This window comes from Carcharhinus amblyrhynchos, chromosome 14 (genome assembly GCF_965287045.1).
Source record: "Carcharhinus amblyrhynchos chromosome 14, sCarAmb.v2.hapA, whole genome shotgun sequence".
NCBI lineage: Eukaryota > Metazoa > Chordata > Chondrichthyes > Carcharhiniformes > Carcharhinidae > Carcharhinus > Carcharhinus amblyrhynchos.
In genome coordinates, this window is record NC_137337.1 from 4,485,473 (window position 1) to 4,511,235 (window position 25,763).

General features: G+C 42.9%; 1 protein-coding gene across 2 annotated transcripts in view; it reads left to right on the forward strand.

The window, feature by feature from the left end:
- Window positions 1-25,763, forward strand: part of LOC145352393 (HHIP-like protein 1) — a 229,839-nt gene that overhangs the window by 151,832 nt on the left and 52,244 nt on the right. The gene's annotated exons all lie outside the window — the stretch shown is intronic.

The following is a 25,763-nucleotide window of genomic DNA, read 5'->3' on the forward strand; positions in this document are numbered from 1 at the left end:
CCTCTCCCCGCCCAGCGCTTCGCACTGATCTCCTGAGTCCTTCCTCTCTGTTCGATTGCCCTCCCCAGGTTAAAGGGACGCAGTGATTCTCCAGTCCGGGGTTTTCTCTCCCTCTATGGCAGCATTGGAATGGGACTGGTTTCAGCGCGAGGAGCTGATCGGTCACATCAGCGACATCAGAGTACAGAATCTGCAGGGTAAGAGGCTGCTGGAACCCGCATGTTTTACACACCCGCAGCCCCAGCGCGGAAAGTTCGCCCAAAAAAAACTTTCTTTCCCCTCCGTCTGAGTAAATTAAACCATGGTTACTGACTGGGTGTAAAGATTGCTCTCACCGCGGGCTGTTCAATGTGCTTGTGGAATAGTGGGATAGTGTGAACCTTTTTTGCTTTCAGTTCAATCAAAGCTACCTGCAAATTAACGCTGCTAATTAGTTAAAATTCGCAAACCATTTCCAAGAATAGGGTGGGAATAAGTCGTGGGCCATCTCCAGGAATGTTTCAGATAGGGTCAAATTCCATTTGCTCCACTTTTTGACAATCTGTTTTGTTTAGTTTATTTGGCTGTGTGTGTGTGTGTGTTTATGTCTCTGTGGGCACCAACTATATCACTCATCATCTTTTAAATCTGTGAGGCGGACTGTTTCTCACTGACTAACTCACCTCAGGCTTTCAAACATTCCACAGGTCCTTTTTGTTCCAGCCTAAGGTCATAGAATAATAATTATGTAAAAATACAGCTGTTACCTGACCTCAGATAGTGGCCGATATTCACAGAATTTCCTTGTGTTTAACCTTGTCAAGGGTAGACCAATCCACTCCAATGATCTATTTCACCTCCCTACAAATCCAGGTATGAATTACCTTCCCTACTGTCATACTCACTGCTCCTGCACGTCTCCTTCCCAAACTCTCCTCTGTATTTTTCTCTCCCCAAGCCTTGCGCCAGCACCTGCCTTGCAGCCTTTCTATCTTGTGCCCCACACCCTCACTTTGCACATCCTCAATCTCACTTTCCGTCTGTCCCTCACTGTGTGTTAACGTGTTTATTTCCCTTGTCCACTCTTTCACTCTCTCCTCACACTCTCACCCTCACTTTGTGGCTGTCTCTCACTCTGACTCCCCTCCATCAAGAACATTTTTCTCTTTTATTGGTGCTGATTTGGCCATTGTTGTTCATATCCTTTCTCTCTTGTACCTTACAAACTTCAAATATAACATTTTGCATTCCCTCCTTTCTCCTTGTGTTCAAATCAAGACTCATTGTGCTACAATCCTCTGGCCAATACTAAACGGTTATCTTACTGGTTTAGTAATGCAGAGACTTGAACTAAAGATCTGGAGGCACAAGTTCAAATCCTACAATGGCAGCTGAGGAAATTAACTTCAGTTAATTAAATAAATCTGGAATGTAAAAAGCTGATATTAGTAATGGTGACCATGAAACGACTGTGTTTCAAAGAAAAAGTCCATCTGCTTTTCGTTAGAGAAGAGAATCTGCTGTACTTTCATGGTCACAGCAAAGTGGTTCCCTCTTAAAAACCATCTGATATTGCCAAGTAAACCACTTACTTGCCAAGAAAGTGGTTCATCACCACCTTCTTGAGGGTAATTAGGGATGGGCAGTAAATGTTGGTTTTGCCAGTGATGCCTACAACCCATGAAAGGGTAATAAATCAAACATCTTCTAGTCTCATTCATTTTATGTCAGGATCTCAAAAGTGAAAATCTTTATTTTCCTCAGTCTTCCTTTATCGCAGTCGAAGCTTGATGACACGAGTTCCTGATTTCCATCTCCTCCTCTGCTTTTCTTTCCAAACTGGATGGTGTGTTAAATTATGAGTCATTGTAATATTGATAATGCTGCAACAGAGAGGTGGAGTAGATGAGACAGGGGGATCACTAATCAAACAAGGTTTTCCTCAAACTCAGAGAGACAGAAGTAGAAGAGCCACTCCAGTTTGGCAGCAAGTCATGCACAGATTTGAATTTTATGTACTTGTTGAGCAAGAACATATGAACATACAGAATTGGAGCAGAAATAGACCATTTGGCCTTTCAAGCCTGCTGTGCCATTCAATAAGATCATGGCTGATCTGTATGTGTTGAGTTTCAGGTTCCCATCTACCCCGATAACCTTAGATTCTTGTTAGGCAATGGAATCTATCTACCCCTGCCTTTAAAAATATTCAGTGACCTGTCTCCATTGCCTCCTGAGGCAGAGAGTTCCAAAGTTGCACAACCTCAGAGAAAACAATTCTAATTTCTAACCACAAAGGCCAACCTCTAATTTTAAAACAGTTCTGAGCTCATCCGTACAGAGGACATAGCCTTTCAATGTTAAACTGTCAATACTGTTTAGAATCAAGTCAATCCATGCTCTTTTAAACTCGAGTGAAAACAAGCCCAGACTGTATAACATTTCCTCATAAATCAACCCATTTATCCCAGCTATCAATCTAGTAAACCGCCTCCAAAGTATTTACATCCATCCTTAAATAAAGAGATCAAAACTGTCCACAGTATGTGAGATGTGATCTCACCAATGCTCTGTATAATTGAAGCATAACATCCTTACTTTTATGTTCAATTCCCCTTGTAATAAAGGATAGCTTTCCCTTAGCCTTCTTGATTGCATGCTGTATCTGTATGTTTTGTGATTCATGCACTAGAACACCTAGATCCCTCTGTAACTTGGCATTCTGCAGCAGTTCTCCATTTAAATAATACTCTACCTTTTTTTCTTCCTACCAAAGTGATAATTATACACCATTTGCCAGATTTTTACTCACTCACTCAGCCAATCTATATCCATCTGCAAGCTCGAAATGTCTTCTTCACAATATATTTTCCTTCTATCTGAGTCATCTGTAAATTTAGCTACCGTGCCTTTACTCCCCCCCCAATCAATGTCACTGGTGTAAATTGTAAAAAGTTGAGACTCCCTGTGGGATTCCATTCTGTCAGTCAGGAAATGACCCATGATTGCATAATCTTCTATCCATGCTAATATGTGACCTTTTAGTTTTTGCAACAATATTTGATGTGCACCTTATCAAATGCTTTCTGGAAATTCATGTACATTACATCTATACGCTTTCCTTTATCCACAACACGTTAGTCCTTCAAAGAATTCTAGTAAATTGGTTAAACATGATTTGACTTTCTAAACCCACACTGACTCCTTGTTATCTATTATTAACTATTGTCACTGTCCAGAGGACCAATGCTCACTTCACTTGTTCTTTTCTCATTGGGGCAGCACGATGGTTAGCACTGCTGCCTCACAGCACCAGGGGTCCGGCTCAATTCTGACCTCAGGTCACCACTGTCTGTGTGGAGTTTGCACATTCTGTCCTGTCTGCGTGGGTTTTCTCCAGGTGCTCCAGTTTCTTCCCGCAGTCCAAAGATGTGAGTTCAGGTTGATTGGCCATGCTAAATTGCCCCTCAGTATCAGGGGGATTAGGACTGTAAATATGTGGAGTTACGGGGATGGGACTGGGGTGAGATTGTTATCAGTGCAGGCAGGATGCATCAAATAGCTTCCTTCAGCACTGTAGATTCTATGATTTCCCATTTAAGTACCTGTAGAAATGGAATGAAATAGTAAACTAAGTTTCTTGGAAATTGCTTTGTCAGATGAGATGTGGCTGTGCCACTTGGACTCAAAATATGTCAGCCAAGAATAGGATTTGATGAACAATGACTAAGGAGAGAGTGAATACGACAAGAGGAGGGATTTGTGCTTTTAACAAAAAGATTGCCTGGTTCAAGAATGGGGAGGAGGTCAATGTGGCATTTACATAATGGAAGGAATGCAAATTTCCTCTACCTAGCAACTGTGTACTGGAGAAAATTGTTGAATGTTGGGTGGATTTATCAGTGAAAATGTGAGAGGAAGCAATCAGTAGACAAATAAGGAACAGGGGAGAGAAAGGACAGAGTCTTGAATAATCCAGGGTTCAGAGAATTGTAGAATCCCTGCAGTGCAGAAGGAGGCCATTTGGCCCATTGGGCCTGCACCAACAACAATCCCACCCAGCCCCTAACCCCATAAATTCATGTATTTACCCTGCTAATCCCCCTGACACTATGGGGTAATTTAACATGGCCAATCAACCGAATCCACACATCTTTGGAGTGTGGGAGGAAATCAGAGCACCTGGAGGAAATCCACGCAAACACGGGGAAAATGTGCAAACTCTGCACTGACAGTCATCCGAGGCCAGAATTGAACCCGGGTCCTTGGAGCTGTGAGGCAGCAGTGCTAACTACTGTGTCACCATGCTTCCTATTCATGGGAAAGAGTTAGAAGATACAGAGACATGGTAATTTGGAGAAAAAGGCTGGTTGATCATGAACATAGTCTTACTAGGAGGGCAAAATGCTGTTAATTCTCTAAGAAAGTTTTAAGAGGTACAAAATTTGAGTGGAGAATTTTGCAAGATCACATTGGCATTCAGTTGAAATTTGGATGATAAGCAGCGCAAAATGAACCCTGGAGCTTGCTCCCGGCATAGAGTTCCTGGAGGGCAGTTACAGTTTGTTCACAGTCAAATATAAAGAATGATTCAGTGAGGAATGTTTTAACCCTAGTGTACATCGTTTAGAACTCCAAACACCCATCTGGGAGAGATTTCCAGAAGTAGGAGCAGTTTGGTGGTTGGTAATTATAGATTGACAGAACATACAACTTATTTTCTGTGTTTGCTCCTGCTTGCTGCTTTGGAATAAGAGAAGACCATTCAGCCCCTTGAACATCCAAATCTCAAGCAGGAACTGTGTCCGCTAATGTCATTTTTATTATCTGCTTCTCGTGCTCTCTCTCACTTGCACTCTTTCTTGCATTTGATGTTTCTACAGCTCTTTCAGATAGTAAGTTCCAGATACCCAGCATCCTCTGGGTGAAAAGAATTCTCATCAACTCCCAATAATTCTCTACTAATTACTTTAAATCTATACCCGTAGTTGTTGTCCTTTCCACTGGAGAATAAGGGGCATCTCATAATTTTATCCACTTCAGTTAAATCACAGAAGCCCTACAGTACAGAAAGAGGCCATTCGGCCCATTGAGTCTGCACTGACCACAATCCCACCCAGGCCCCACCCCCACATATTTTACCCACTAATCCCTCTAATCTACGCATCTCAGCACACTGGACAATTTTAATAGCATGGCCAATCAAGCTAACCCACACATTGTAGGACTGTGGGAGGAAACTGGAGCATCTGGAGGAAACCCACACAGACACGGGGAGAATGTGCAAACTTCACACAGACAGTGACCCAAGCTGGGAATTGAACCCGGGTCCCTGGAGCTGTGAAGCAGCAGTACTAACCACTGTGCCACCCTTTTCCTTAGCCTCCTCTAATCCAAAGGAAACAGCTAATTCATTCTTTTGACATAGCTAGAATCCCACATTTGGACAACATCCTCGTAAATTTCTGTGCTCTCTCTAGTGTGATCACACTCTATGATGCAATGACCACAACTGTATGCCACATTGTAGCTGTGCTAAACTAATGTTTTATACAGTTCTAGCAGACCCTGTCTATCCTTACTTGCTATGCCTTGGCTAGTATAGGAAAAGGAGCTTGTATGCCTTCCTAAACACCTTGTTTATTTGCCCTGATATCTTCAGGAATCTGTCAACATACACGCCAAAGTTCCTGTGTTTCTCTACATTTAATACTCTGACATTCATTCTGTACTCCTTTGCATCACACTTCTCCATTTGACACTTTTCTAACCAGTCCATTGATATCTTCCTGCACACTGCACCTTCCTTTCTCAGTATCCATCACTAGGCCAATTTTTGAATCATCTGCAAACTTCCTAATAATCCCTTTTACATTTATATCTAAATCTTTGTCCCTTACTTTTCATGGTATAAACTCGTTAGAAATCTCATTTTGGTCACAATTCTGCCAATCATTAGTCTATGCTGCCTGCCACTAATACAAAATTGCATCCAACTTACCACTTTTCAGTAGATCCCATGGGCTTCTAATTTACTAATTGGCCTGCCGTGCGGGACTTGTCAAAATCAGTGCTAAAATCCATGTAGATTACATCAAATGCACTACCCTCATTGAACCTCCTTGTTACCTCCTCAAAATATTCAATCAAGGTAGTCAGACAATGACCTTCCTATCCATGCTGACTGGATGATTTATCTGTGTCTTTCTAAATTATAATTTCTGCTGCTGCTCAAGATACTTTTTCTGCAATAATTTGCCCACCAACAAGATTAGTCTGATTGGCCTGTAATTACTCGGTCTGTCTCTTTCTGCTAACTCCCTCCACTCCTCTAACTCACCTAAAACAAGAGGGAATTGGAAAATGATGGCCAGAGCCTTCAATATTTCCTCTTTAGCTTCTCTTAAAGCTTGTGATAGATTTCATCCTTGATTTAGCTATCATCAAAGATATTAAACTCCTTAATAGTTCTTTGCTCCTTTTATTTTGCATTTTTCCTCTGTAATTACAATGTCTGCACCATTCCCATCATTCATTGAAGCCTATATATAAGTTTTCCACCATCACTCACATGTTGCCTTTTTGATCAATAATAAGTCTGACTCTTTCCTTAGTTACAGGAGTAAGTTACAGGCTGGAATCTAATTGGGTAGTTTGAGTGAGCTCTTTGAATGCAATACAAGTATTCAATACAGCAATTAGTTTATTGGAAAGAATAGTTTAGATCTTGTGAAAGAAGCTGACTGGCTTAGGGAAGGATTGTGTGACTTCAGATCCATTAAAAATTTGGTTGAAGCTTGTTGTAGGAATGAGCAGAGCGCTCCTGGGTTTACCGAACTGATCTCAAGGTGGTTGTTATCCACTGTCCAGTGTGCTGGATTCACTGATCCAGAGGGCTGAGAAAGCTCAGTCACTGCATATATTCACACCAGAGATTGATAGATTTCTAGCTAGTGAAGATGTCCAAGGATATGGAGAAAGTGTGGAAAAATGCGTTGAGGTAGAATAGAAGGTTAACTATGATACGGTTGAAAGGCAGTACAGGCTCAAGGGACCGAATGCCACTCCTACTCCTATTTCCTATGTTCCTACCTGCTGTTTCGTTCCTTCTCTGCCTTATCATTTGAGATGTTGGGACTTAAAAGCGTGATGCAGCTTGATGGTCAAGTTGTCTCCATTCCGAATGCCTGGTTGAAAACTCCATCCAATCACTAATATCATTGCTGCCACTTGAAGAATGTTTCAGAATGTGTTTAAAAAGTTGTTATTGTTCTCTGCTGGAAGGTTGGCCATTTGAGAATTGAGAACAGCAGTCTTTTCAGGGAAGACCATTTTCAGCCAGTCCACTGAAGTGGATTTTGCAGGGGTTTTGCCCGAATGCTTGTGGAGCTGGCCTCAAGAAGGGCGTAAGCTTTTGTTTGACAGTCTTCCCATTGATTCTGGAGAATGCAGCAGAGTTTTGAATTAAACAAAAGAAAAATCAGTTGAAAATAGTTCCCAATCACTATCCTGTGACTCCCTGCTGAAAGTGCATGTGTCAGATTGGCATGGTGCCCAGTGATGCCTGCTATAGTGCAATAGCCCATCAACTTCTGCTGCCTGGGTTCATTTACATGAAGTACTGGAAGTAAGAGGTGAAGTAAAGAATGAAACAAAATTTGAAGAGCAAAGGTTAACAAGAGTTTGGACCTGTTTGCTAAATCACTCATTCATAACCTGTCTGGTGATGGTTGTCTTTTACCAAAGCCTCTTTCAGTGTTAGATAAGAACATAAGAAATAGGAGCAGGAGTCGGCCATCTAGCCCTTCGAGCTTGCCCCGTCATTCAATAAGATCATGGCTGATCTGTCGTGGCTCAGTTCCACATTCCCGCCCTCTCCCCATAACCCTTAATCCCCTCTCTCATCAAAAACCCATCAACCCGCGTCTTAAAAATATTTAGCGAGGCAGCCTCCACCACCTCAATGGGCAGAGAATTCCAGAGATTCACCACCCTTTGAGTGAAGAAGTTCCCCCTCAACTCCGTTCTAAACCGCCCCCCCTTTACCTTGAGGCTGTGCCCCCTAGTCCTACTGTCCTTTCTGAGCGGGAAGAGTCTCTCCACCTCTATCCTATCCATTCCAGTCATCATCTTATATGTCTCAATGAGATCCCCCCTCATTCTTCTAAACTCTAACGAGTACAAGCCCAGTTTATTCAGCCTCTCCTCATAGCTCAACCCCCTCAACTCCGGCATCAGCCTAGTAAACCTCCTCTTCACTCCCTCCAAGGCCAAAATATCCTTGCGTAAGTACGGCGCCCAAAACTGCACACAGTACTCCAGCTGCAGCCTCACCAATGCCCTATACAGCCGCAGCAAGACCTCCCTACTTTTATATTCAATCCCCCTCGCTATGAAGGCCAGCATCCCATTTGCCTTCCTGACCACCTGCTGCACCTGCAAGCTGGGTTTTTGCGACTCATGCACAAGGACCCCGAGGTCCCTCTGCACCGTCGCCTGCTGCAGTTTTTCGCCCCGTAAGTAATAATCCTTCCTACCATTATTCCTACAAAAGTGGACCACCTCGCACTTGCCAACATTAAATTCCATTTGCCAGTTCCTGGCCCATTCACCCAGCCTATCTAGATCCTTCTGCAGACTCTCCACACCCTCCGCACAATTTGCCGTTTCACCAATCTTGGTGTCGTCAGCAAATTTCGACACCCTACACTCGGTTCCCTCCTCCAGATCATCTATATAAATGGTAAATAGCTGAGGTCCCAGCACCGACCCCTGGGGCACTCCACGAGTCACCAACCGCCAATCCGAATAGCACCCATTGACCCCCGCTCTCTGCCTCCTATTTGACAACCAATCCTCTATCCACGCTAACACCCTACCCCCAACTCCATGCCCTCTGACCTTCTGCAATGACCTCTTGTGAGGTACCTTGTCAAACGCCTTCTGAAAATCAAGAAAGACCACATCCACCGGCTGTCCTCTATCCACCGCCCTAGACACATCCTCATAGAACTCCAATAAATTTGTCAGACACGACTTCCCTTTAACGAAACCATGCTGCGTCTGCTCTATCAAGCAATTCCCTTCAAGATGCCTCGCTATTTCCTCCTTGATGATGGATTCTAACATTTTACCTACAACAGACGTTAAACTAACCGGCCTATAATTCCCTGCCTTTTGCCTGGCACCCTTCTTAAACAACGGCGTAACATTAGCCGTTTTCCAATCTTCCGGCACTTCCCCGGAATCCAGCGACGTCTGGAAAATAACCACCAAGGCATCCACTATCACCTCCGCCATTTCTTTCAGAGCCCTCGGATGCATTCCATCCGGTCCTAGGGACTTGTCCACAATCAGTCCCTCCAGTCTGTCGAGCACCGCCTCTCTAGTAACAGTAATGTCATTGAGACCCTCCAGTCCTACCACCTTTCCATCTCTAACACCCGGCAAATTATTCACATCCTCCTCCGTGAAGACAGAAACAAAAAAGTTATTCAATACCTCAGCCATATCCCCATCCCCTACCACTAAGTCCCCTTTCTCATCCTCTAAGGGTCCAACGTTCACCCTAGCCAGCCTATCTCATTCTGAGGTGATGATGTCACTGCCAAGGCCCGTGTTTATTGCTGACCCCTAATTTTCCTGTGAGGTTGGTGGTAGTCAGCCTTCGGACTGCGAGTCTTGCTGGACTACTTCAGAGGGCAGTTAAATGTGAAGCATGTTAGCGTGGGGACTAGAATCATTTGTAGATTCAGACTGAGTCCGGAGGGGAAGGATTGCGTTCCTGAAGGGCATTAGGGAACCAATGGTACCAAAGCTCGTGATTCCAAATAAACCCTTTGGACTTTAACCTGGTGTTGTGAGACTACTTACTGCGCTTACCCCAGTCCAACGCCAGCATCTCCATATCACGGGGACCAGTGGGTTTTATGACAGCATGGTCGCTTTTACCAACTTTTTTCCTTTAACCGAATTGACATTCTCAAACTACCTATTGCAAGATTTAAGGTCACTGGATTATTCTCTGGATTATTAGGGCAGGCTTCTGGATCACGACTCCATTGACATTCCCACAAGCAACATCCGTGATGATGCCGTTATACAATGCACTCCAAAGGTGGTGAGGGGGCGGAATAAAATAGAGAATACTTTTTTTTTCAGCTGAGGCATTCAAGGGAGCTGTGGGGAGTCATGACTTCTGCCACGGACTACCCCTTTGAGGTTGAAGCCTTTGGCTCCAACTAAATAGTGTGAGATTCTTTCATTCCATGGGCATTTTTGTAAACTGTGCTTTCTTTTGGAAATTAACTGGGTTCATATGACTAAAGATGTGCTGTCAGTTTAAATTTCAATCCTTGTTTTGAATACAAGTGGCTCACCTATAAATTAGAAGGGTAGAAAAATATAAACACTGCTAATCAACATAGCCGGGTGCCAACTAGAGCCAGAGAGAGAGAGAGAGAGAGGAGATGTGGGCTCTGGCATCCAGAAAAGTAGATCATGATTATACAGGGCAAGGGAAATGAACAAATGGCATCTTAAATCGTTTTCTTGACACAGGACATATCTATCAGACTCCTACTTATCTTTGGAACAACCTCCGTATATTCCAAAGCTCATTTAAACAGCACTTTTCAACTGTTGTCATTGTTGTAGGAAACACGGTAGTTGTTTTTGTGATTTTGATTGCGGGATCATTATGAACCAGGACAGCAGGGAGAACGCCACTGCTCTTCTGCAAAATAAGGCTGTTGTTTTTTACGCCCATCTGAGAGGGGAGATGATTCCTCAGAAAGATGGCATCTCTGGCAGTGCAGCACTCCTTCAGTACTGCACTGGAAGTGTCAGGCTAAATTTTGTTCTCTAGTCTCTGGAGTGGGACTTGAAACCACATACCTTCTGAATTTGGAGGTGACAGTGCTACCCACTAAGCCTAGACTGACACCTAACAAGTCCAATTTTGCAAAAAAGAACTTTTTTCTGCTGATCCCTTTCAGCCCTTTGTCCAGTGTTTCCCTTTGCTTGCTGCAGATACTGGTGCTGGGTGTTGGGTAGGGGGAGTGGTGGTGGTGGTGGGGGTGGGGGTACAGCTCTCCCATTTTTGTGGCCATTTTTCATACACGAGCGTAGATAGTAGCGACAACAGGTTGATTGGCCTGGGGAGACAGCACCGTGGCCAAACCTCACCCATTTACCCAATGAACCACTGGAAATGCAACAATTTATATTTTTGAAGATAATTTATGTTTTTCTCTTGGGATATGGGCTGTATTGGCAGGAAAGAATTTGGAGTCATGGATAGGTCAGATTGTGTAGTGGGTGGTAGGCTTCTTTCCCTGAGGAGCAGTAGTTGACCATTGAGAATCTATCTATGTATTTTTTAATATTAACCTGAAAAGGAACAGAATTTATTGAATATGATTTTACAGTGAGCCCTAGGAGAATTTGATAATGTGAAGATTAATCTAATTTTGCTGCCTAGCTTTCGCTTTTTTATTTAGAGAAAGCAGGAGCTTTCTCTCTTCTTGAAGGAAACACAAACAAATGCCTCCCCCAGTTACAGACTTTTCTTAAAAAAAAGCTTATTTCTTGTTGTAACTAATTGATTGTGCTGCTCTACTGACTGTCTCTTGCTGACTTGTTGACTAATATTTCCACATTAAATGCCCAAGTGATTCTGTGTTCTGGGAAATGATGACAGCACATCGCTGGTACTGAACAACAAGACAGAATTGAAGTCCCTGATGTGTAACTGTGAAACAGAAATATTAGTCACCCACAATTGCTGAATAAAATTGAATCCCTCACGGAGACAGACCTTTGACTGATTCCTTTATTGCCTCCCTGGTGCCAGGGCTAAGGTCGTCGCTGAGCGATTGCAGGACATTCTTAAGGGGGAGGGTGAGCAGTCAGAGGTCATTGTACGTATTGGTACCAGCAATATAGATGGGAAAAGGGATGAGGTCCTCAAGTGTGAACGTAGAGAGTTAGGCAGAAGGCTAAAGTGCAGGCCTCGAGGGCAGTAATTTCTGGACTACTGCTGGTGCCATGTGCACAGTAAATCCTTCGGTATGATTGTTGCAGCTACCAAATTGCCTCAGTCAACACTCCCATAGTTACCTGAATAACCACACCCTTTAACAGTGGCACCCTTTAACAGTGCTTTGCCGCCACATGATGTTTTTGCAGTGTTATATTTCATCCGGATATTCTTAGCTCATAAAAGATACTCCCTGGCTGGAGGTGTTAATTAATCAGCAGGTCAGATGATCCAAACAAAATTGAGCAAATTGAAGGGACGTTGAGAGCTGATCCAATATAAGTTTTTTTTTTGATAACTCAGTGGGTGAAAGGATAGCCTGTCAGATTCATAAGGATCAAGAAAGTATTAGGTTTGATCTATGCCATCTCAGTTGGGATGGTAATAGACAGACTACAGTGCATTTAGTTGTGTGTTGTCACCTGATTATCCATCAACCTACAGATTATCCACAAGTGACTGAAAGTATAAAAGACTTGACGAAGGCATAAGGGAATCACTCAAGGCACAGCCTCAAAATAAGTGGGGGGGGGGTTGCAGTTTAGATCGGAGTTGAGGAGGAACTTCTTCACTCAAAGGGTGGTGAATCTCTGGAATTCTTGTTGAATATATTTAAGTCACAGGTAGATAGATTTCTGATAGACAGGGGAATTAAGGGTTATGGGGAGAAAGCGGGAAAGTGGAACTGATCCACTTCAGATCAGCCAGCCATGATCTTATTGAATGGCGGGGCAGGCTGGAAGAGCTAGATGGCCTACTCCTGCTCCTATTTCTTATGTTCTTATGTTATGTTCAAGGTCTGTCTCATAGTGTCATCGAAGTTTACATCATGGAAACAGGCCTTTTGGCCCAACTTGTCCATGCCGACCAGTTTTTACCATTAAGCCAGTCCCAATTGCCTGTGTTTGGCCCATATCCCTCTATATCCATCTTACCCTTGAAACTACCTAAATGCTTTTTAAAAGACAAAATTGTACCCATCTCTACTACTCCTCTGGCAGCTTGTTCTAGACACTCACCACGTTGTGTGAGGAAAAAATTGCCCCTCTAGACACTTTGGTATCTCTCCCCTCACCTTAAACCTATGCTCTCTAGTTTTAGACTCCCCTACCTTTAGAAAAAGGCCCCTCTTTATTTTATAGATCTCTATAAGATCACCCCTAAGCCTCCTATGCTCAAGGGAAAAAAATTCCAGTCTATCCAGCCTCTCTTTATAACTCAAACCATTAAGTCCCGGTAGCACCCTTGCAAATGTTTTCTGCACTCTTTCTAGTTTAATAATACCCTTTCTATGATAGGGTGACCAGAACTGTACACAGTATGCCAAGTGTGGCCTTACTAATTCTTGTTCAACTTCAACAAGACATCCCAACTCCTGTATTCAATGTTCTGATCAATGAAACCAAGCATGCCGAATGCCTTCTTCACCACTCTGTCCACCTGTGATTCCACTTTCAAGAAGCTATGAACCTGTACCCCTATATCTCTTTGTTCTATAACTCTCCCCAACGCCCTACCATTAACTGAGTAAGTCCTGCCCTGGTTCAAACTATGAAAATGCATCACCTCTCATTTATCTAAACTGAAGTCCATCTGCTATTTATCAGCCCGCTGGCCCAATTGATCAAGATCTCATTGCAATCCTAGATAACCTTCTTTGCTGTCCGTATACCACTAATCTTGGTGTCATCTGCAAACTTAGTAACCATACCTCCTAAATTTTCATCCAAATCATCAGTGTAAATGGTAAATGATATTTTGGCCCTGGAGGGAATGCAGAGGAGGTTTACTAGGCTGATGCCGGAGTTGAGGGGATTGAGCTATGAGGAGAGGCTGAATAAACTAGGCTTGTACTCGTTAGAGTTTAGAAGAATGAGGGGAGATCTCATTGAGACGTATAAGATGATGAATGGGATGGATAGGATAGAGGTGGAGAGACTCTTCCCGCTCAAAAAAGACAGTAGGACTAGGGGGCACAGCCTCAAGATAAAGGGGAGGCGGTTTAGAACGGAGTTGAGGAGGAACTTCTTCACTCAAAGGGTGGTGAATCTCTGGAATTCTCTGCCCATTGAAGTGGTGGAGGCTGCCTCGCTAAATATTTTTAAGAAGCGGGTTGATGGGTTCTTGATAAGAGAGGGGATTAAGGGTTATGGGGAGAGGGCGGGAAAGTGGAACTGAGCCACAACAGATCAGCCATGATCTTATTGAATGGCGGGGCAGGCTCGAAGGGCTAGATGGCCTACTCCTGCTCCTATTTCTTATGTTCTTATGTAAATAACAGTGGACTCAGCACTTATCCGAGGCACACCACTGGTCACAGGCCTCCAGTTTGAAAACAATCCTCTACAACCACCCCCTATCTTCTATCGTCAAGCCAATTTTGTGTCCATTTGGGTACCTCATCCCGGATCCCATGAAATTTAACTTTATACAGCAACCTCCCATGCAGTACCTTGTCAGAGGCCTTTCTACAGTCCATGTAGACAACATCAATTGCACTGCCCTTATCTACCTTCTTGGTTACCTCTTCAAAAACGTCAGTCAAATTTGTGAGACATGATTTTCCACTCTCAAAGCAATGCTGACTGTCCCTAATCAGTCCTTGCCTCTCTAAATGCCTGTAATTCCTGTCTCTCAGAATACCTTCTAACAACTTACCCACTACAGATGTGAGGTTCACCAGTATGTAGTTCCCAGGCTTTTCCCTGCATCTCCTCTTCAACAAACGCACAACATTTGCCACCCCCTAATCATCAGGCATTTCATCTGAGGACTCACAATTTCCTCCCTAGCCTCCCACAATGTCCTGGGACACACTTCATCAGGTCCCAGAGATTTATCTACCTTGATGCGCTTTAAGACTTCCAGCACCCCCTCCTCTGTTATACGTGCACTCCTCAAGACATCACTATTTATTTCCCCAAGTTCCCTCTCGGCCATGTCTTTCTCATCAGTAGATACTGATGAGAAATATTCGTTTAGGATCTGACCTATCTCTTGTGGATCTGCACATAGATGATCTTGTTGATCCTTAAAAGACTTTACTCTTTCCCTAGTTACTCTTTTGGCTTTTACACATTTTTAGAAGCTCTTTGGATTCTCCTTTGCCTTATCCATCAAAGCAATCTCGGGTGTCCCCTTTTGGCCCTCCTGATTTCTCTCTTAATTCAACTCCTACACCCCCTGTGCTCTTCAAAGAACCCATTTGATCGCAGCTGCCTAAGCATGTCATATGCCTCCTTCTTGACTCAATATCCCGAGTTATTTAGGGTTCCCTATTTCTACCAGTCTTATCCTTCATACTAAAAGGAATGTGTTTACCCTAAACCCTGGTGAACACAAAGTTGAAAGCTTTCCACTTAACAGCTGTCCCTTTGCCTGCCAACAGACTTCCCCAATCAACAAAGTTCCTGTCTAATACCATCAAAATTGCCCCAATTTGGAATGTTAACTTTTGGGCCAGACCTATCATTCTCCATAGCAATCTTAAAACTAATGGAATTATGGTCACTGGTCCCAAAGTGATCCCTTACTAATACTTCTGTCACCTGTCCTTCCTTATTTCCCAAGAGGAGGTCAAGTTTTGCCCCCTCTCTAGTCGGGCCACCCACATATTGAACGAGAAGTTTCTCCTGAATACACTGAACAAATTTCTCTCCATCCAAGCCACTAATACTATGGCTGTCTCGCTCAATGTTGGGAAAGTCCCTGACTATTACCACTCTGTTTCTTGGAGCTATCTGTAATTTCCTTTTGTTCCAAATTTCCTGCTGACTATTTGGAGGCCTATACTACAATCCTATCAAAGTGATTTCCCCCTTATTTCTCAGTTCTTTCCATGTCGTGGCCGAACCCTCGGAAATATCCCCTCTCAGTGCTGCTGCGATGTTTTCACTAATCAAAAACACAACTCCCCCTCCTCTCTTACCTCCTGTTCTATCTTTCCTGAAGCATCTGTGTCCTGGAATATTGAGTTGCCAGCCCTGTCCCTCCCTTAGCCAGGTTTCAGTAATTGCTATAATATCCTAGTCCCATGTACCCATGCATGCCCTGAGTTCATCTGCCTTGTCCGTCAGGCCTCTTGCGTTGATTAAATGCAGTTTAATCTGGACTTCCCTTACCCTCTCCTGCTTTTGCCTGATCTGTCTGGTACTAGGGTTACTGACACTGCTGTTGCTATTTAATGTGCTCTCTTTAACTTCCATGCTGTCCTCAACCTTGTCTTCTGCCTCCCTACTGCTTTGGGTCCCACCTCCCCGCCAAACTAGTTTAAACCCTCCCGCGTGTCTCTAGCAAATCTCCCCTCCGGGATATTAAACCCCCTCCAGTTCAGGTGTAACCTATCCCTCTTGAACAGGTCATCCTTGCCCCAGAAGAGATCTACTAATGCGGCCAAGGGCATTCATAAGAACATAAGAACATAAGAAATAGGAGCAGGAGTAGGCCATCTAGCCCTTCGAGCCTGCCCCGCCATTCAATAAGATCATGGCTGATCTGTCGCTGCTCAGTTCCACTTTCCTGCCCTCTCCCCATAACCCTTAATCCCCTCTCTTATCAAAAACCCATCAAACCGCGTCTTAAAAATATTTAGCGAGGTAGCCTCCACCACTTCAACGGGCAGAGAATTCCAGAGATTCACCACCCTTTGAGTGAAGAAGTTCCTCTTCAACTCCGTTCTAAACCGCCACCCTTTTATCTTGAGGCTGTGCCCCCTAGTCCTACTGTCTTTTTTGAGCGGGAAGAGTCTCTCCACCTCTATCCTATCCATCCCATTCATCAGCCTCTGATCTTCGGGAAACGTTCTCCAAGGCGGCCTTCACGACACACGACAGCGCAGAGTCGCTGAGCAGAGACTGATAGCCAAGTTCCACACACATGAGGACGGCCTCAATCAGGATCTTGGGTTCATGTCACACTATCTGTAAACCCCACGACTTGCCTGAGCTTGCAAAATCTCACTAACTGTCCTGTCTGGAGCCAATACACATCTCTTTAACCTGTGTTTAATCCTCTCTCCACTCACATTGTCTGTACCTTTAAGACTTGATTACCTTGCATTCCAACTATTATTTTGTAAATTGAGTTTGTGTCTTTATATGCCCTGTTTGTGAACAGAACTCCCACTTACCTGATGAAGGGGCAGTGCTCCGAAAGCTAGTGGCTTTTGTTACCAAATAAACCTGTTGGACTTTAACCTGGTGTTATGAGACTTCTTACTAAGTTTGTGGGATTACCGGGATAGGGTAGGGGAAAGGGTTTGGATAAGATACTTTCAGAGATTTGATGCCAACTTGATGGGCTGAATGGCTTCTTTTGCACTATAGGGATTCTATGATTCTGAGGTGGGAAACCCTTTTATCGCAAATTTAGGAAAATTTGCTTTTACTGATTTCCTGTATTACCTCAGTGATGACATTTTTGGGGGGAAAAGTACTGCATTGACATGTCTGAACTGGGAAAGGTGCTGTAGAAATCTCTTTCATCATTGCCCAAAAAAAAACACTGAGGAGTTTTAGTGAAATTAAGTCAATGTTGATATTAAAAATCTGTAATATTACAGTATGAACTGCTTTCTGTGATTTATACTGGCCTGTTTTGCTTTATAGTCCAGCATTTACACCCTTACTCATGTCACGTAGCGATTGAATATTTATTTTACCGGCTCTTTCCTCTTCAGAAAGTGCTGATGTTTTGGGTTATGATGCTAGATCCATTCAATTGTACGTTAAAGAATAGTTTATTGAAGTGTCATTGCCTTTGAAAACTGACCTATTGCTACGAATGTTTGAGAATCGCAGATAGTTAGATTGCCTATATCACTGGAAGTACAGCTTGGCTGGACAGTTTGCTTTGATGATTTCAGTTCCTCATTCTTTCAACAACTTTATTTTCAATACATTTTTAGGATTGGATTCAGGTGGGGTGTGTTTGTATGCTCCATTAGGTTGATTTCAGCAATGTATTTGGCATCACCCCCTGTTGTATGATAAATACACGTGTATTTCTTTGTACTGATCAAAATGCAGGAATTCCAGTCATCTAGGGAAGGTGAAACTGATTTTGGGCAGTAATGAAAATCTTAATTTCCATCAAAGTCAAATCATGTAACATGGGTTGCCAATTCATTATCACACGTATGAATATGGGATGGGATTTTATGACTTCACTTGGGCGAGATCATGAAATCATGTCCTAAGCCAATGGAGATTTCCATTCTGCGATTCTGGGGCAGACGAGGTGTTAAAATAATTTGGTGCCATCGCTGAAGACCAGTTTCACCTCCACCCCACCTTTCCTACAACTGTTGTCAGTACCGAGCACCCCCAAATCAGGAAGGTATTGGGTGGTTTAGTGCAGCATAAAGCTCACCCTGTTTTGTTCAAACAAATGTGTGTGACAACATGGTTTGTAAAGGACTAAGAATTTTCCTGGTATTACAACCAACATTCCTCCATGGCTAATGAGACAAAATGCAGGTTCACTGGTTATTCAGTGGAGTGATAAATATCATGTAAATCCAAGTTGTTTATTTTCTCTGTCATTATATGACCCCCCCCAGAGTGAAAGTAGCAATTAGTGAGGAGAATTGGAAAATTAGCAAAAGCAGGGAGTGTCGTTGAAACTGCTTGAACATATTTTAACTTTGAACTGCTTTAATATTTGAAATCTTCATTTCTTCAGTCCTTGTTGATAATCCAGAAATAACGCAAACATGACTCATTTCATTTCACCAATTAGTTTGTAATCATTAAGGTGAGGAATGTTAGCGCTGATGAGCAATTTGCTTAACTTGTGGTATGCAGTTTCTGCTGGAACCACACGTGTGTCCTTGAGTGTCCAGTGAGGAAAGGACCATGCTCAGCTGTGAATATATTTTACAGTTGTAACAGCCCATCAGCCTTCACTGGCAAGACAGAGTCCTGCAGGAGGTACACTTGAGTGTCATAGTACAATGCAGGACAATTATGAAACTGTGTGCTAGTTAGGACCTGTCACTTATATCCAGTCTGACTGAAATGAGACTTCAGTACCATGCTGCATGGCTGGCTCTTAATAGCTGAATGAATTAGCTCTGGTCAGACCCCATTTGAAGTGAGCAGTTTTGGGACCTATATCTAAGGAAGGATGAAGGGTCCAGAGGAGGTTTACAAGAATGACCCCTGGAGTGAAGAGCTCGTCATATGAGGAACAGTTGAGAACTCTGGGTCTGTACGTGTTGGAGTTTAGAAGGATGAGGGGGGATCTTATTGAAACTTGCAGGCTACTGCAAGGCCTGGATAGAGTCAGCGTGGAGTGGATGTTTCCACTAGTAGGAAAAACTAGAACCAGAGGGCACAACCTCAGGCTAAAGAGGCTGTCCTTTAAAACAGAGATGAGGAGGAATTTCTTCAGCCAGAGAGCAATGAATCTTTGGAATTCTTGGGCTGTGGAGGCCAGGTTATTGTGTGTCTTTAAGACATAGAAAGATAGGTTCTTGATTAATAAGGGGATCGGTGTTATGGGGAAAAGACAGGAGAATGGGGATGAGAAAAATATCAGCCATGATCGAATGGCAGAGCAGATTTGATGGGCTAAGTGGCCAATTTCTGCTCCTCTTATGGTCTTAAGACCTTCACTGGCAAGGCCACTATTGAAGATTGCATCCAGGGCTCACTTGTAATATTTAAATTCTACTTAACATAGAACTTGAATATTGAGATCAGTTTGTGCCCTCTTCAAGCATGAAGCTGAACTCACCAGGAATCCGGTGCCAGTAAGATTGTGAATAGGGCATGAACACGATTTTTCACCTGTCACGATTTTCCCTGCTGGCTCTGCCCTCGACCGGTGGGACAAGATGATCAGAGCACTTTGTATCTTTAAGTAAAGCACAGTTTTTAGTTGTGGTTTGTAATATCGTGGGTTGAAAAAGTATAAGCAGCAATACTGAGTAAGTCAGAAAAACAAATTATAATATTTTTCCTTTTTAATACCCACAACTGTTCAATTTGAGATACAGCAACCTCAACAGTTCAATTTTGAGTAAATGTCATTCAGCCATTGCCTTGTAACGTACCCCAATGAACTAGTTCATGAATCTGGATGTATACTTTTTATCTCCGAGCTGTATCTCAGGTTCAGTCTTAGTCGTTGCTGAGTTAGGTACGGTCTTAGTCATGTGAGAGTGTCAATATTAAAACCAGGCTCCCTGAGTTAAACAGGGGAAATCCTTCTGAAGTAAAATAATGCGGCAATGCAAAGACTTGGACTAATAATCCAGAGCATTTTGAGAATTTTAATCCAATTCTTTTTAAAATCTTAGAAGTAAAAAGCTAGCATCAGTAAAAGTGACCACAAAGCAGTTGGATTGTTGTGTTTTATAAAAAGCCTGCGTTTGTATGGTGTTTTTCAAATCCGCTGGATGTTCTAAAGTGTGTTACAGCCAAATAAGTACTTTTAAAATATAGTTACTGTTGTAATGTAGCAAATTGCAACTAATTTGTACAAAGCAAGCAGCCACAAACAGCAGTGAGTTAATGAGCAGATAATCTTGTTGGTGTTGTTTGAGCAATAATATTGTCCGAGACTGGGGAAACTCCCCTTTTCTTCATCAATATGGTGCGATGTGATCTTTTACATCCACCGGAGACAGGGTTTCAATTTAACAGCTGATTAAAAAGATAGAGTGCCTCCAACTGTGTGGCACTGCACTGGAGTGTCGGTTTGGTTTTTTTATGATCCAGTCTCGGAGTGCACTTGAACCCACATGTAATGACTCAAGAGGTCAAAATGTTTCCAACTGAGCTGCGATTTAGTATAAACCCACCCTGTTCACTAATGTCAACTTTTAGCGTACAGAGACTGTTTCCTTGCCTGATTTGATATGTCTGTGACCCCAGTCCCACACCAACATGATTGTAGCCTATCTACCCTCTGGTTGAGGAAGACACTTTATCTTATACATTCAAACGTATGTGTTAGGAACAGGAGTAGACCACTCGACCTTTTGAGCCTGCTGTGCCATTCAATAAAATTGTGGCTGATTTGACTGTAATCTCCCACCCATCCCTGATAACATTTCACTCTCTTATTTATCAAGAATCTATCTACCTCTGCCTTCAAGACGTCAAAGACTCTGCTTCCACTGACTTTTCAGGAAGAAATTCTCAATGCTCTTGAGAGGAAAAAAAACTCATCTCTGTCCTAAATAAATGACCTTTTAGAGTTTAGGAATAAAAAGGTGGCAGTCACATTACTGGGAGTGTATTATCGGCCCCCAAGTAGTCAGCGGGCAACAGAGGAGCAGATGTGTAGACAATTCACTGAGGTGTGTAAAAATATTGATAGGGTGATTATATTAGGGGATCTTAACTTCTCCAAAATTAATTGGGATAGTCACAGTGTAAAGAATTTAAAGAGGACAGATTTCTGGAAATATATTCAGGAGAGCTTTTTATCACCACTCCTCAGGTAAGAGGCAAAGTTGAGAAAGTGGGTCTTTGTGAATAACCTGGCCAGTGTGGGAATTGAACCTCTGCTGTCAGCATTGCTCTGCAACAATAACCAGCTGTCCAGCCAACTGAGCTGAACCAACAAGGGATGGTACAGTTCTGGGGAGCGAAGACAGACAGGTGTTTGTGGTGGCAGTGGGAGAACAATTTTGGTGACAGTGATTACAACACAGTACAATTTAATTTTTTTATGGAAATGGAAGAAAATGGTCTGCAAAAAATAGTTTTGGATTGGGGGAAAGCAGATTTTATTAAAATGAAGCAAGGTCCAGCCAAAGTAGACTGGAAACTGCTTCTTGTGGGAAAATCTACAGCAGAGCAGTGGTGGGAACACATTCAAAAAGGAAATAGAGAAAGAGTACAGGCCAAACATGTTCCCTTTAGTGTGAAATGTACGTGCAACAAGCTGAGAGAATGTCTCGGAATATTCAGGACTAGATGAGAAAAAGAGGCCTTAAGCAGGTACAAAGGGAGTAAATTAACAGAGGCCTTAGTGAAGAATAGAAAGCAATTAAGAGATCAAAAAGGGGGCATAAAAAAGCACTGATAGATAAGATTTGGGAGAATTGCAAAATACTCAAAGTATATTAAAGGGAAGAGGATAACCAGGGAAAGAGTGGAGCCCATTAGGAACCAAGGAGGCAATCTGTACGTGCAGCCAGATGACATTGAGAGGGTGTTAAATGAATATTTCCCATCTGTTTTCACTCTGCTGAAAGAGGGCATAGGTACAGAATTCAGGGTCAGAACAGTTTCTTGAACAGTGGCAAAACCAGCATTTATGCCCATTCCTAATGTTCCTTGCACTAAGTGGCTTGCTGGGCCATTTCGGACACGGTCACATTGCTGAGGATCGGCAGTCACGTGTGAGCCAGACTAGTAAGGATGGTAGATTTTCTTCCTAAAGAACATTCGTAAACCAGATGAGTTTTTAACAATTCTTCAATGGTGTTCACAAAAATGAAAGAAATTACAGAAGCTTACCTTGGAAAAACTAATACAAATGCTGTTATTATACGCCCTGCTTATTTTAATGATTCACAATGCCAAGCATTGAGGATGCTGGAACAATGTCTGGTCTTAATGTTCTTCCTCACCAGTACGGGGAGCAGCTTTCAATTCCAGCTTTGTGAATTGAACCCATGACCCCAGAGAATTGGCCTGGGCCTTTGGATTGCCGGCCCAGAGACAACATCATCTTCCCCTTCAAATTGTATCTCATAGCTTTCGTTACACTGGAATGTATCAAGGTGCCTCGGCCAAAGAGGGACTTGTTTGAAATGATGTAGTAGGAAGTACAGCAGCCAATTTGTGCACAACAATGTGATAATGAACAGACAATCTGTTTTGTTGATGTAGTTTTAGGAATGAATATTGACCCAGCACACCAGGGAGGATTCCCTGCTCATCTTCATAGAGCTAGAGTCATAGAGATTTACAACATGGAAACATACCCTTCGGCCCAACTTCTCCATGCTGACCCTTTTTTTAAAACCTCTAAGCTAGTCCCAATTGCTCACATTTGGCCCATATCCCTCTATACCCATCTCACCATGTAACTATCTAAATGTTTTTTAAAAGACAAAATTGTACCCACCTCGACTACTACCTCTGTGTGAAAAAAATTGCCCCTTTGGACACTTTTGTGTGTCTCCTCTCTGACCTTAAACCTATGCCCTCTAGTTTTAGACTCCCCAACCTTTAGGAAAGGATATTGACTTTCTAGCTGATCTATGCCACTCGTTATTTTATAGACCTCTATAAGATAATCCCTCAGCCTCCTACCCTCCAGAGAAAAAAATCCCAGTCTATCCAGCCTCTCCTTATAACTCAAATCATTAAGTCCTAGTAGTATCCTGGTAAATCTTTTATTCACTCTTTCTAGTTTAATAATATCCTTTCTATAATAGGGTGACCAGAACTGTACACGGTATTCCAAGTGTGGCCGTATCAATATCTTGAACAACTTCAACAGGACGTCCAAACTCCTGTATTCAATGTTCTGACCAATGAAACCAAACATGCTGTATGCCTTCTTCACCCTCTGTCCACCTGTGACTCCACTTTCAAGGAGCTATGAACCTGTGTCCCTAGATCTCTTTGTTCTGTAACTCTCCCCAACGCCCTGCCATCAACTGAGAAAGTCCCTGCCTTGGTTCAATCTGATGTGAGTAAATCGGTTGGATTAAAACCTGGCGTTGTCAGACTTTTTACTTGGTTCAATCTATCAAAATGCATCACTTTCAAACACGTAGCAGGCTGCCTCACACTGAGTAGCAGCCAGGCAATCCCCCATGTTCTTGCCTGATTTACTCTCAAAGCGGAACATTTCCAGGTTGCGTGGATTGGCCGTGCTAAATTGCCCCTTAGTGTTCAAAGATGTAGGTAAGCGAGATTAGTAGGGTAAATGTGTGGGAGTAGGGGGATAAGACCTGGGTGAAATGTGATGCTGAAGAGTCAGTGTGGACTCAATGGGCCAAATGGCCTCCTGCACTGTAGATGTCCTGTGATTCTATGAACTCTCTTCCCAGTGAAAACTTCAATGATTAGAGAGTTAAACCTGGACATTTTTACTTAAACATTTAATTGAATTTTAGGTAGGTTCTGTTTAAGAGTTCCAAGGAGTTGTTTCTCTGATTTCCCGTGCAACTTTAAACAAGGAAATCTCCTTCTTTTCCCTCTGTATTCAGATCAGGGCTTGACTCAAGCACTGCAACATTAGCACCAGTGAGCATCCAAACCATTCCATCATCACACTAAAGCTGTGGTGTTAATTTATTCTTAGAACTTTACAAACACTTGTTCCTTCCCTTAGACTTGTTAACCAAGCTAATGTAGTTTGCTCCGTGGTGCTGATTTACCTTTCCTGTGCAATTTCCCCTGTTTGTTTCAGTGGGATTGAGGCAGAGTGAGGTGTTTAGACAGAGATGATTGATTTTTGAAATTTTGGGGAATAGGCAGGAAAGTGTAGTTGAGGCCAAGATCAGATCAGCCATGATCTTACTGAGTAGTCGAGCAGTTTTGAGAGACCGTATGGTGTCGTCCTGCTCCAATGTCTTATCATTTTATATTGGGAGAGCTCTCTGTTTCAGTGCAATTCTGTAGTCAATGCTAGAACAAGAAGTACACACTTACTATCTTCCAGGAAAAGGAAAAGAGCGTGCCTCCCACCCCAACCCTTTATAACTTTTGCATTGTGACCAGGAAAACTTACCACTTCAAATTTCTTATTGTTAAACCTCGTTCTTTTTGCAGAATTCTGTGTCTGTGTGGGTTTCCTCTGGGTGCTTCGGTTTCCTCCCACACTCCAAAGGTGTGCAGGCTGATTGTGGCCATACTAAATTGCCCCTTAGTGTTAGGGAGATTAGCAGGGTAAATACATGGGGTTGTGGAGGTGAGGTCTGGGTGGGATTGTTGTTGGTGCAGGCTCGATGGGCCAGTTGGCGCCTCTCTGCACTGTACGAATTCTATGATGAGGGATTCTGGTTGCTCGGGAGCTGGCAAGATGATGATTTCCTTTTGAACATGTGGCAATTGCCAAAGTTCGCACAAACAGACGTTTGATAGTAAGGATGGGTATAATCCTGGAGGTTTCATTATATGACACCCACCCGTTCCCTGCTTCCTTCCCCCAGCAATTCTGCCCAAACCAAATACTTTTCACCTACTTTCAATATTTGTATAGCGAATCAAGGTAATGTCGGAATATTAGGATGAAATCATTTTTAATTACTCCTTTGGTTTTTGTTTAACAATGCTTGCAGCGTAGGAGAATATTTGTGGGAACTTCAGGGAATACCTGAGTGGGGTGGGTGGAGGGTGTGGGATTGGCAACCCTACTTGTTGGCACAGACCCAGTTCCTGAAGATAGATCTATTGAGCCAACCTATCCTTGGTAGCCTCCCCACACTGTGTTTTCCATGTATAGTTTTTTAGATTTTTTACTCCATTCTTAAAGACACAAAGCCAATGCTCAGAGTGCACCAGGCAAACCCAAATCCATTCCTTGCTCACTCCAAGAGCCAAATTCAAAATCTAATTCATGGCCCTTCAAAAGAGAGGTCTCAACGAGATCCAAGCTGACAAAATGAGGCATTACGCCCCATCCTGGGCTTGATCTTGCACTTAATCTTAGCCAAAAGGTATGTGTAGTACTGCAGATTATTTAGCCATGAGAGACAGTCACAGTATAAAAGCAAATTACTGTGGATGCTGGAATCTGAAACCAAAAGAGAAATAGCTGGAAAATCTCA